General features: G+C 42.0%; 1 protein-coding gene across 3 annotated transcripts in view; it reads right to left on the bottom strand.

Annotated features, from left to right (window-relative positions):
- CHRNA7 (cholinergic receptor nicotinic alpha 7 subunit) overlaps window positions 1-13,014 on the bottom strand; it is a 140,351-nt gene that overhangs the window by 72,338 nt on the left and 54,999 nt on the right. The window lies entirely within an intron of this gene.

The raw sequence follows: 13,014 nt of genomic DNA, 5'->3' as shown, positions 1-13,014 counted from the left end.
TTTAGCTATTTATCTTTGTATTTTTAAATAATTCATATGCTTAAAAAAACATAAAAGTAGGTGGAAAAAAAGTCAGGTTTATTTCCAAAATATATACACTTTTAAACAAATACAAGTATGTTATGCCTCCCTCCCCCAGGAAAGGGGCCATGGCCCTGTGTGGAGCTGCTGCACCCTGTGTGAGTGGTGCCAAGTGGGCCATGACTCTGCCTTGTCCCTGCAGATCTGGGCTTTTCTCTCATCCTCTAACTTCTAGGAGGCACATCAGGCTCTTGAAATACACCCGAAGGTAAAGCCTACCCAGGTGATAAACTAAAGGTGAGAAAGATGAGGTGACTTTAGAAGCAGCCATTCAAACTTGGATCTTTCTGACTCCAGAGCCTATTTTCCTACATTTCCAAAACACCTCCCTGAGTTCTGCCTCCAGCTAAGCCTATGCGCTAACCAGGGAGCTTGGATAGTGTACCAGCTGTGACTTTGCTCCAGCACAGGACGTATAGAAAAGAGACCTGTCAAGACTGGCCTTTCCAAATGGGAGGCAACTCGCGTTTTAGTATGGCTGACCAAGCCCAGTGAAAGGAGGCAAATGAGTGAATTCTGTACAATAGTTATACTGAGAATGTTGTGATTCAGCATGAAATAATCAACTCCAACCTAAAGGACTCTGTGAATTAGCAATTGACACCCTCTCCAGGGAAAATATTAACTAATGCCCTGTGAAGATGTGCCCAGAAGCTGAAACCTCAAGCTCCCGCAATAGAATCTACTTGGCCTGGTTCACCGATGGGCAGTTTCAAAAAAAAAAAAGACCCAAAGGCAGAAACTACGTGGCATCTGCTGGGGCGTGTCAGTGGGCAGGGATGCAAATGAAAAACGAGTGCTGCCTCTCATTAAAATGAAAATGCGTTGAGCATGTAAGCAGTTGGCAGGGACGTCAGTGCCCCAGCCCAGTTGCTCACATGTTGGGCACCTCTGGGGTGAGATGGGCCAGGTGGGGCAAATCCCACAGAGAGGAGAGGGCTGCCTGGGGAGGGACATGGGATGATGTCTCAGGGGACCCCAGGCCAGGGGCAATGTCCACAAGACGCTGAACATTTATTCAGTTATAGGAAAAAATACATCCCATTTTCCTAATAAAATGTGCCAGGAGTTTTTGGTGGGAAAAGCTGTAGAGCTAACATGTCTCTGTACTCTGCACTGAGCAAATGATCCCCAACAGAGCTATCCATTTAAGTAGCTGTAGCACTCCAGTTCCAGTTCAAGCTCCAATATTATTGGGAAGCACTGTTAAACTCTTCAGAACGTGTATCTGTTGCCTCAACTTATTAAGGAGTTGTTGTTTTTAATGGACTTAAAATTAGCAAGGGTTCCATTTAGGTGCCTTTCCTTCTTTTAATTGCATTTGTGTCTTCATCTGCTGAGAGAAAGGCTTCTGTGGTTTGGGAGCTCAATTACTACCAATCTAATTAAAAGGCTTCTTCTTTCCAACATTCTAACAGAAACCCCATCAGAGAACACTGAATTTCAGCGGTGTGTAGCAGCTTGGGACCAAGTACGGCTTTTCAAACTGTAATCAACAAGCAGCAGCCACCACCACCTGAGCATGCAGGGATGCCCGTTAGGGGAGCCCCCCACAAAGACTCAAGAGGGAGAGAGGAGGGCATGAGGAACCATGCTCCCAGAACAATCTCCCTCCTCCTGGCACCTGTCCGGGCCACACATGGTCTGAGTCTCTTGGCTCTCTGTTTGCAGTGACAAGGTCCCTCATCTCCTTCCCATTCCCACTGTGCAGCCTGCTGCCCCTATGCACATGCAGGTGCACACACACAGAGGCTGTCCTCTACTCATCTTCAGACCAGACTTTCTGACCACCCATATGATCAGATCACCCTCCTCCAACTGCACTGCCCAAAGGATCAGGTGAAAAATCTTGAGTGAAGTGCACAAGCCATTGCTACAAGCCATGGTCCAGCCGAGTTTTCATTCATTCATTCATTCATGCAACATTTATGGAACACCTCCTGTCCCCAGCATTATGCTTGCCTGATGTGTGCAGTGGAAATTAATATTGCTCCTGAGCTCCTAGAATAAAAATTGTGCGTGTGTGTGTGTGTGTGTGTGTGTGTGTGTATGTGTGTGTGTGTTGGTGGGGGGGGATGAGGTAGGATTATACAACACAATAATGATACACTTATAACAACCTATAACAACAAATGGTAACAAAGGTCACAGACGGAGGGAACAGGGTCCCTATGAGGAGGAAGACAGGGACATGGACTTCACCCAGAGTGACAAGGGGTGGCGTCCTGGGGCTGAGCCTCTGCTTTAACCACCTGTGACCCTGCAATACCACAGTATGTGGATCCCCTCACATTCACCATGTGCACCCAGCCCTGAGCCTTTAACCCTCAGTTCCCAGCTCTGCTTTCCAAGGCTCTGTCTAGGCATTACTGTCTCCAGGTCCCCACGCCTGTGACCACAGATGAGAGGCAGTGGCTGCAGGCCTCAGTCTCCTCATTAGCAAAATGGCTCCTGACTGACCCCTTTCCCCCTTCTCAAAGAGGTTCTGTGGGACTCTGGCAGCAATAGGTCTGCAGGTGCCGTGTCTTCTCCTATAAGACCTTGACCAGCTGGCAAGAAAAGCCCTCCCTCCCCAGGGGTTGCTCCAAAAGCAGGTTCAGAGTCCATCTGTCCCCTCCCCTCTCCCCACAGCGTTTTCCTTCCTGGATCCTTGGCAAGCATGTCCCGAACCTGCTGCACTAAAGCTGAGCTCAGCCCCCTGCTTCCTGACAGGCTTCTGCACAGAGGAACTGGGGGAGGACTTCAGCTCTGCACTCAACTTCCTTGCCTCGGGGTTTGCACTTGGCCACACAGGCTGCAGGTGAACTGGGAGACCTGGGGATGGTGGCCACACCTCTGAGTGTGGAAAGTCCCCAGACGGGATTATAGTTCCCACATGGCCCTCTGGCCCCCAGCAGAAGGACATTCAGGGCAGGTATGCAGGGGCTCCACTCCTACTGCCCAGAATTTACCTAGGGACAAAATCCAGTTCCTCACCCCAGGAGGGAAGTTTCTTTCTCTTTCACCCAAATATCCTCCACTGCTTCCAGAGCCCCCAGCCTGCCATGCAGCACTTGAGCCTGAAACCATGAATCAGCAGGCAGAGCTGCCTACAGCAGTCACTCCCTCCCAAGTTGGAGGCCACCCTGGTCAAACAAGGGGGTTCCCGCAAGAGAGGGGACAGAAACATCCAAACCTGGCCCAGAGGCTTGTGAATAAATATGCACATTTAGTCTCCCGAAGAACAGTATTCCACAGGAACCTAGGGGCCTGCAATTAAGTAGCACAGACTCTATGTTTTATTCTGTTTGGACGCTTATAACAAAATATCATACACTGGGTAGCTGACAAAAAATAGAAGTTTGTTTCTCACAGTTCCGGAGGCTGGAAGTCCATTAACCTGCCACTATGATTGAATCCTGGTGTCTGGTGGGGGCTGGCTTCCCGGATCATAGGCAGCCGTCTTTTCACTGTGTCCTCGCATGGTAGAAGGGGCGAGGGAGGTCTCTGGGGCCTTGTATATAAGAGGACCGTCCATCATGACTGCACCCTCATGGACTAATCACCTCCTAATACCATCACCTTGGGGATTCAGATCTCAACACATGCATTTAGTGGGAAAAAACGTTCAGACCATTGCACTGTGAAAGTGGGTTTCAGCAATTCCAGATCCTCAAGCTGCCCCTCTGGCTATTCCTGCCCTCCCCAACTGGGCAGGAGGGCATGGAGGAGCATAGTCCACACAGGCAAAAGACCCTGGGGGCTCCTGACTCAGTAGGCAATTGGCTTCTCTGCATTTCAGTGTTCTCTCCTCCGAAATAGGGATGCAAACAGCTGCCCTGTCTGCTACAGCAGGTGGGAAGAGGAGGAGCATGCTGCAATCTGTGCGATGTCACTCAGTGCCATTGGCTGTCACCACGTGGCTACTCACACACACGACTCTCCTGCAAGATCTACACTCCCTTCTCCCTCTGGGATGAAGACAGGAGGAGGCAGAGTCCCCAGCCCGCCACAGAATCCCAGAAGGCCGGTGTGGCAAGGCACCCTCGAGTCAACGCGCCTAACTCCCTTCATTCTTTTTCCATCTGAGCTCTTCAGTTGAGAGCACGCTTTGATTTAAGTGATCGTGCTTTTTAAAATCAATCTCTCTGAATAATCGTCTATCTGGTTTAGAGTACAACTGTCATGGTAATGCGTAATGTGCTATCTTGCATTTCTGCAGCCATTATTCTTTTGTGAATTACTGGGTAACATCATTCAGTGTGATTTTACAGAGCTCCCATCACATGATTTTTTTTCCTTTGTGTAGATGCTGAGAAAAAAAAAAAAAAAGCAAAAACATAACAATAGACCTAACCATCACCATTTCTAAATTCTTGTTTGCAGAGAAAATAGCTGGATAATATAAATTCATATTTGTGTAGCACTCTAAAGTTTATAACAAGGGTGACTTCTTTTATCTAATTTAATCTTTAGGCCAACCATATTTTTTTCTTAGTTTTACAGCATAACAAACTGAGGTTTTCCCTGAGTCAGCAAGATAGTAGGTCTGACAAAAGACTCATATCCAGAATAAGAAATAAACTCCTAAGAATCAATCAGAAAAGGGCAGGCAATCTAATAGAAAAATGGGCAAGAGATGAACAAGTACTTTACCAAGAGGATATCAATAAATATCAGGTATCAGGTATCGACGATACCTGAAAATAACAAAGCTAACCCTTAAACAGAGTTTGCATTTCTAAATGTCACATGCACACGCAAACAACGCATTTTGGCTTCATGACAATAAACCAGCAAAATAAAGACTATTATTTTTCTCATTTAATAATGGAGATTATGGGAGACCCCCCAAATTTAATTTTATATGTCTCTTTTCTGTTTGAATGCTTTGCTATGAGCATGTATTACCTTTATAATCAAAGGAGAAGAGGAATGCATAAATATATCAATTATGAAACAAACAAGCTCCTGGCCCTAGGTCACACAGCTAAGTACAGAAACCTGTTTAAAAGGTTAGGGGGTTGGATTTCAGTTTCGTAAAGTTTAGTTTTCAACACTTGTTGTTTTGAACCATGATGCCATTCTGCCCTCCTTGTTGTAACAGCAAACACTACGATTACGATCATGGAAAATAATTCCCTTTGGTAATTGTACAAGACAGAAGTTTTCAAAGTATGGTCTTGGAACCCCTGGGTTTCTGAGATGCTTTCAGAGGACCAGTGAGTCAAATCTTTTTTCATAATGGTTAGACGTTATTTCCCTCTTTCATCCCCCTTTTTCCTTGAGTCTTCTATAGAGCTTTGCAGAGGCTACAGGACATAGGTACCAGCAGCAGACTGAATGCAGAAGCTGGTCAGAGAGTCCAGATGTCTTCTATTACATGAGGCATTAAGGAGATTTGCAACAATAAAAAGCAACGCCACCCTTCCCACTGATTTCTTGGGTGAAAATATGGTTATTTTCCATAAAATGCTATTTATGTTAACACCATACTATTTATGGAATGGCCTTATTATATTAAGTAAATTAATGAACTTTAAAATGCTTCTTAACTTTTATCTTCAATGTGGTAAATATTGATAGATATAATCACATAAACAAAACTTAGAGGATCCTCAATAACCTTAAGGAGAGCAAAGGAGTCCTGAAGCCTGGATGTCTGAGAGCCGCTGATGGGGAACTTGGCATTTCTAGGACCATCCTGGTCCTCATACCACAGGGCCTGGCCCTCTCAGGATACAGAGCTCAGCTCTACCTCTGCTCACATTTTGGGATTGCTCAGGGTCTGTTTGTTGGGGACACAATGTGAAAAATACAGATATCACAGGCTCTGGGCTCTGCTATTCACTAGCCATGTGGGCTAGGGGTAGACCCATCCCCTGAACTTTTCTGAGACTCAGTTCCCTTATTTGTGAAAACAAGGGTAATGGCTGTCAACTGCTCTCTCTCCAGCATGTTGCAAGGACTGAATAGGTAGCACAAAGAAAAGTGCCTAAGAGCTGGGTGCGGTGGCTTACGCCTATAATCCCAGCACTTTGGGAGGCCGAGGCGGCAGGATCATGAGATCAGGAGATCAAGACCACGGTGAAACCCCGTCTCTACTAAAAACACAAAATTAGCCAGGCGTGGTGGCGGGTGCCTGTAGCCCCAGCTACTCGGGAGGCTGAGGCAGGAGAATGGCGTGAACCCGGGAGGCAGAGCTTGCAGTGAGCTGAGATCGCGCCACTGCACTCCAGCCTGGGCGACAGAGCGAGACTCTGTCTCAAAAAAAAAAAAAAAAAAAAGAAAAGAAAAGAAAAGTGCCTAAAATTTAGCAAAATTCTCCACTGTTGAATTATCGGAAAAAAGTTCCTTTGATAGAAAGGTACTGAAAAGGCTAAGAGAATTGGCCCGAACTGGCAATATCTCCTCACTATCTGCGGCTGCCTATTTTTAGGGGTGGCACATAATTATTGGTTGGTTTTCTGTTTCTAATTTAACTGTGTAATAATTTGTTTTGGTTCTCAGTTTATTCATTTAGCTCTGCAATGTTCCTTTTATTCTGTTATTTTATTGGCTCATCTTTGAAACCTGGTTGGTTTGGTTCCCACTGAAATTAAGGCTTAGGAATTAAGTGTCTAGAGGTCAGCATTTAATATTCCCAGTGGGTTCATGGTTATTCTGCGATGCATCAATGTGCAGATGAGAATCTTTTCAAAAAGTGTTTGCAACCTGACTTCCTCCTGGCCTCATCCACCAGCTAGCCACCTTGGCAAAGGGTTAAGCTAAGGAACTTCACTATTTCTAGGATTCTGGAACTCCTTAATCACAGCCGAACTGTTTACAGATAATGCTTATTTCTGACGGTACCATTAAACCTGACAAATAGAGGAAATGCATTATGCTTTAAAACACAGCACCCCGAAGATCCTGAGATTGGAGATGTTGCTCCGAAGAGCCACTGAGGCAGAGACTGCAGTCTTTGGAAAAACTTCTGCTTCTAGAACTCCCCCAGCAGAGTGATTCTGAACTCTTTGATTCTATTTTTAACTACCAAAGTTAATCCTGCACAGTTCGAGAACACTGATTTCAAGAACAATGCAAAGTATAAGGCTTAAGGGATTTAAAAAATCAGACCACAGTATAATACGTGTATATTTATATATATATATATTTTTTCCTCCCAACAGGTCAGTGTGTAATTCCTTGAGACATAATCCCAGGAAAGACCCATGATGACAAGATGGAAAACTGGCTGATCAGCCTGGCTCCTTTAGGGAGAATAAATGCCAGGTGAACAGAGGCAGGTGAGTTTCCTGAGCTTTAGGACCTGGATCCGGGCAACACCACTGACTTTTGTTCCCCCTGTGAAATCCAGATCCAATCCGCCCAATGCCAGATTGAAGGGAACAAGGCAAACCAAGGTGTTCAGCTGCCTGTGTGTGCAGGAATAAGAGAGCTTGCCCGGGGGAGGTGAGCCCCACCCAACCTGATGTCCACTTGGTTCTCTCTGGGTGGACTTCCATCCCCAGAGCTGCCCCATCCTTCTCAGGGAGGGAGGAAGAGTTCAAGCATGCACTTTTCACTGCAACTGAAAGGTTTCCTTTCTTTCTATGAGGAAGGGCCCCCTATCTCCCTCAAAGGACCTACCTCTTGGGGAATGAAGTCTGGAAGGTGGATCGTGAGAGCAGAACCTAACAGAGGAGGAATCGATCTTGAATCAGCAGAGCTGACAACGGGTAGTGATAGGAAGATTGTGGAGTAGAGGAGAAAGAGGAAGAGAGATGCTGGGTTTCCGGCATACTGAGCGGAGCAGGAATCAAACTTCATCTGAACTATCCTTGAACAGAAAGGATACATCTCCCTTTAAGTTTAAGCCATCATCCCAACTGAATCAGTTTTCAGGAATTTCCTTGAGTGTTTACAAGTTGTATCTCTCTGGACTAAAAGCAAACACCTATGCACACAGCCAGACTCCCACAAATGCCTTGGTTACAAAATTTCCGTAATTTCAGTATCAGGCTTTTTCAATGAATTGTCAAAAAGCTAGCTGCAACAAATCTCATCACAATTGGGGTCCCCTAAAGAACTGAGTTAGAGATAAGGAGACCCCAACAGAGCCCTTGGTATGGAACTGGTGCAAAGTGGGTTCGAAAGGCCAATAGAAAGGAAAGGGGATAAGATGAATGAATGGAAGTTAGGAGCAGGATTTAGAAACAGTCATTTATTTTTCTTGTTTTTTTTTTTGTTGTTGTTATTTGATATTTCTAATACTTCCACAAATAATATAGGTTAATTGGCTTAATAAACAAAGACAAAAATAAATCGGGCTACGAATCAGGAAAGTATAACATAAAAATAATGCATCTCTATTACATCACAGAAAATACAAATGAGGCATGGGCCAGATGAAAACAAATTGGAATGACAGCCACAAGAAGGAAGTATGAGTATGAATGAATGAACGATTAAATATATACATAAATAAAAATTTTAAAATAACAAGCACAAAGAAGAAAGGCAGCCAGGCATACACACACAACTAATATACAAAGTAGTCTGGAAAAAAGCCCAAATAAGAAGGGCATGCTTCTCATGAGTTCTTTATATTATACTATATAAGTCTTGGATCAAATTAAGCATGATTTCAAAGATGAGCTAATAAAATAACAGAATAAAAGGAACATTGCAGAGCTAAACAAATAAACTGAGAACCAAAACAAATTATTACGTAGTTAGATGAGAAACAGAAAGGAACAAAACAGACACAGCTAAAAAATTAAGTTACTGGCATGAAGGCAGGGCATGAGATAATCACGGTGTAAGATAATCACGGTGTCTGCAGAGCAAACACACCAAGAGATTACATCCATTACAGAAGCTGGAAATGGAAGTGAAACAAAGAAGCCATAGCTAGAGCTGAAATGGTGACTACAACACAGAGAAACTAGTCAAGTATGCCGGGATAATACATGGGGGAACTGCTTCTGGTCCTAGCAAAACAGGAGACTCTATAATGTTAATACTATCCTGCTACAAACACCTGGAAATTCTGGAGAAAATCAAACAAATGTCTTTTTAAATGCTGATATTTTGGCTCACAAGAAAGCACAAGAAATCCTTCAAAACAACAACAACAAAAAAATCCAAGAGGAAATTGAAAAGAACATTGTAAGTACGTGAGCTGACACCACAGCAGAGGGCAGGAGCGTGGAGACCAGTGGCCAGTGTTATTCACAGAGAGCCTAAACAATGCCTAAGTGGGACTATAGAAAAGATTCTCTTTGTAGGTGGAGGGCTGAACCAAACCCCCCACCTACTTCCGCCAGCATGGTCCAGGAAATTTGAAGAGACCATTGGCCAAGAAAGAAGCAAGTTAGTCTGTGTCATTCTGGGCTGAAAGTGGAGAACCAGGGTATACTGTATTTCCTGAAAATGTATCGGCCTTTTTTCTGATGGAGAATTCAAACGTAACCAATTCACGAAGCCTAGGAACTTTGCAAGTCATGGAATTAGCTTAGAAGTTGGGCCAGTAAAATTGAGGACCCAGACAGACGCAATGAGAACAAACAAATTAGCAAACCACAAAAAAGATAAAAGAAAGAAAATAATAATAACAAAAAATTGTTGCATAGAAAACACAATGATTATACCCTCCTGATCAAAAATAAAAATGCATAAAGTATAAGATTTTCCATGAGTGAAAGAGAGAAAACCAAGTCAGTAGGAATAAGCCTGCAAAAATACAGACGAGAAATATCAGAGGGATAATACTGAATAAATATGTTTAACATGATTAAATGCACTAAAGAAATCAAAAACATAGTAAAAGAATAAGATATTCTAGGGGTAAAAACACAGATTTGGAAGAAAACAAAAGTAAGAGCTTTACAAAATGAAAAATTTAGTAACTGAAATAAAAGCTCAATGGGTGGGTTAAACAATGAATTGGAAAGAACAGAAATGATAATTAGTAAGCTGAAGACAGACTCAACAAAATGACCTAAAATGTAACTCAGAAAGATAAAGAGATGGAAAATGTGAATACTTGAAAGACTTGAAAGGCACAATGAAAAGATTCAATATGTGTATAAAATAGTTTCATAAAAGAAAGGTTAAAGAAATAATGGCTGAGAAATTTCCAGAATTGGCCAACTTATCCTCAGATTAAGGAAGTATGAGTTCCTCAAAAATATAAGTATAAATCAAAGACTAATTCAAACCTCCATCATTTTTTAGTTCTGGCATGTAAATAGCTTAGAATTAATCACTCTCATACTTAACAACAGAAAAAAAATGAATGAAATGAAAAATCAATGACATTTATTGGACTCAGGAGGGACTGACACTGCAGGGTAAGTACCACATTGAAATATGGAGAGACATGAAATTCAGGGCATAGCCAAGATCTGCCCACTCAAAGCAGAAGCCACTGGAGCTATGAACTTGTGGTAATGCTTAAATGGTAATTTCAGTGAATCTCTGGTTGCTGAGTGTGAACCAGCAATGAATGAGAGTGAGAAGCCCCCAGACAGCCACAGTCTTGTTGAGGCCTCTACAATTTCATGGGTTTTATGTCTAGAAACTCCACCAGGTTCTCTTAGTAAATGTGCAAGGAAGATCTCCTTGTGGCTCCAGCAAGAGAAGGGTAGAAGTAACCACTGGGAAATAGGTCACCCAGAGCCTTCTCCACAAAAAAGGCCTACTCTCCAGGGTTTCTCAGAGCTTATCCCTGCTAGGGAAATTACACTGGTCCCACTCCAGCAGCCTGTAGCCTTTCTGTCTTACCTAAGGGAGGAAAAAGCTATACCACTACTATACCACTAGAGAAACACTTGTGAAGGTCAGAGCCCAGACACACAGGCCTACTACAATGCTACCATGTAACATAGGATTACAGAACACTTCTTCCCCTCATCCCCACTTACCACCCCACCAACAGGGGTCCAGTATAACTACTGTGAACTACAGTCCAAAAAGCTGTAGATTCTCTGAGAAAGAGTACTTAATTAAGGAAGACAGACATCAAGAGGGAAGACAAAAACAAGAACGCTAGAAGAACCTGAAGCCTCTGGCAGTTAAAGCTATAGCAAGCATCAAATAAAGCCCAACTACTACCTGTCACATGAATTCGCACACTAAAAAGGTACTTATCTAAATTCATAATGTCATGACCATTTCCGGTTTATCACAGAAAAAATACAAGGCAATTAAAAGACAAGAAAAAACAGTCTGCAGAGACAAAGCAATATCAGAATAGGACTTAGATATGATACAAACGTTGAAATTATCACATAAGGAATTTAAAATAACGTGATAAATATGCTAAAGGTGCTAAAGGAAAAATAAACAACATGCAAAAGCAGTAACATCAGCAGAAAGAAACTCTCAGAAAGAACTGCAAGGAAATACTAGAAATCAAACCAGTGTAACAGCAATAATGCCTGTATGCAATTTGAACATGTTGCATCAAAAATGCAAGTTAAATGAAATTTAAGCCCTTTAAAGTTTCAAAAGAAAAAAGAAAGAAAGCGTTTGACAGCCTCATGCGGAGCCTGGACACAGCCAAGCAAGGAATCAGTGAGCTGGATAATGTGTCAGCAGAAACTTCCAAAACTGAATTGCAAAAAGAAAAAAAAACAGATTATCCAAAAATTGTGGAACAATTTTGAAAGGTATAACACATATATAGTTGAATCACCAGAAAGGAGAGCAGAGCAGAAAGAATAGGTGAAATAATAATGGCTGAGAACTTCCCAACACCATTGACAGACACAAATCATAGATCCAAGAAGCTCAGTAGACACCAAGTAAAATAAATGTCTAAAAAATTCAACATAGATCTTATGCTTATCACATAAATTAAATCAAAATGGATCATAAGCCTACATGTAAAATATAAAATTCTAATACTAGAAGAAAATACAGGATTAAATATACGTGACTTTGGGTTTGGTGATTATGGTTTTCGATACAACAGCAAAGGCATGATGATCCATGCAAAGAAAAAGTTAGTAAGTTGGACTTTATTAAAATTAAAAACTGCTCTATGGAAGATACTGTTACAAGAATGAAAAGAAAAACTACAGACTGGGATAAAATTTTACAAAATACATCTCTGATAAAGAACTTACATTCAAAATATAGGAAAGAAACCAGCAATACATAAACAAACAACCTAACTAAAAAATGGCCGAATGATATGAACAGACAACTCACCAAAGAAGATGTACAGATAACAAATAAACATATGAAAAGATGCTCCACATCATATTATCACGGAAATATAAATTATAACAATGCAATACCACCATACAACTATCAGAAAGACTAAAATCTGAAAAGTTCACATTACCAATATTGCTGGGAGGATGGGGAGCAACAGGAAGGCTCGTTCACTGCTGGTAAGAATGCAAAATGGTACGACCACTTTGGAAGACAATTTGGCGGTTTCTTACAAAACTAAACCTAGTGTTACCATACGATACAACAACTATATTCCTAGATATTTACCCAATGATTCAAAAACACATATCTACAGAAAACCTGCACATGAATGTTTATAGCAGCCTAATGCATAATCACAAAAACTGGATGCAATCAAGATGTCTTATAATAGGTGAATGGAAAAACAAACCATGGCACATCCACACAGTGGAATATTATTCAAGTATAAAATGAAATGAGCTATTAAGCCATGAAAGATATAGGTGATTCTTAAAAACATAGCGCTAAGTGAAAGAAGCCAGGCTGAAAAGGCTACATATTGTATCATTCCAATAAAAAGACATTCTACAAAAGGCAAAACTTTAGAGACTGTAAATTTATCAGTGGTTGCCAGTGGTGGGGGTTAGGAATAGATAAATGGAGCACAGAGTACTTTTAGGGCAGAGAATTCTGTATCATATTGTAATGGTGAATACAAGACATTAAGCATTGTCAAAACTCATAGAACTTTATAATACAAAGAGT

The sequence above is a fragment of the Pongo abelii genome, chromosome 16, assembly GCF_028885655.2.
Source record: "Pongo abelii isolate AG06213 chromosome 16, NHGRI_mPonAbe1-v2.0_pri, whole genome shotgun sequence".
NCBI lineage: Eukaryota > Metazoa > Chordata > Mammalia > Primates > Hominidae > Pongo > Pongo abelii.
This window is presented reverse-complemented; position numbering and strand designations above follow the sequence as displayed.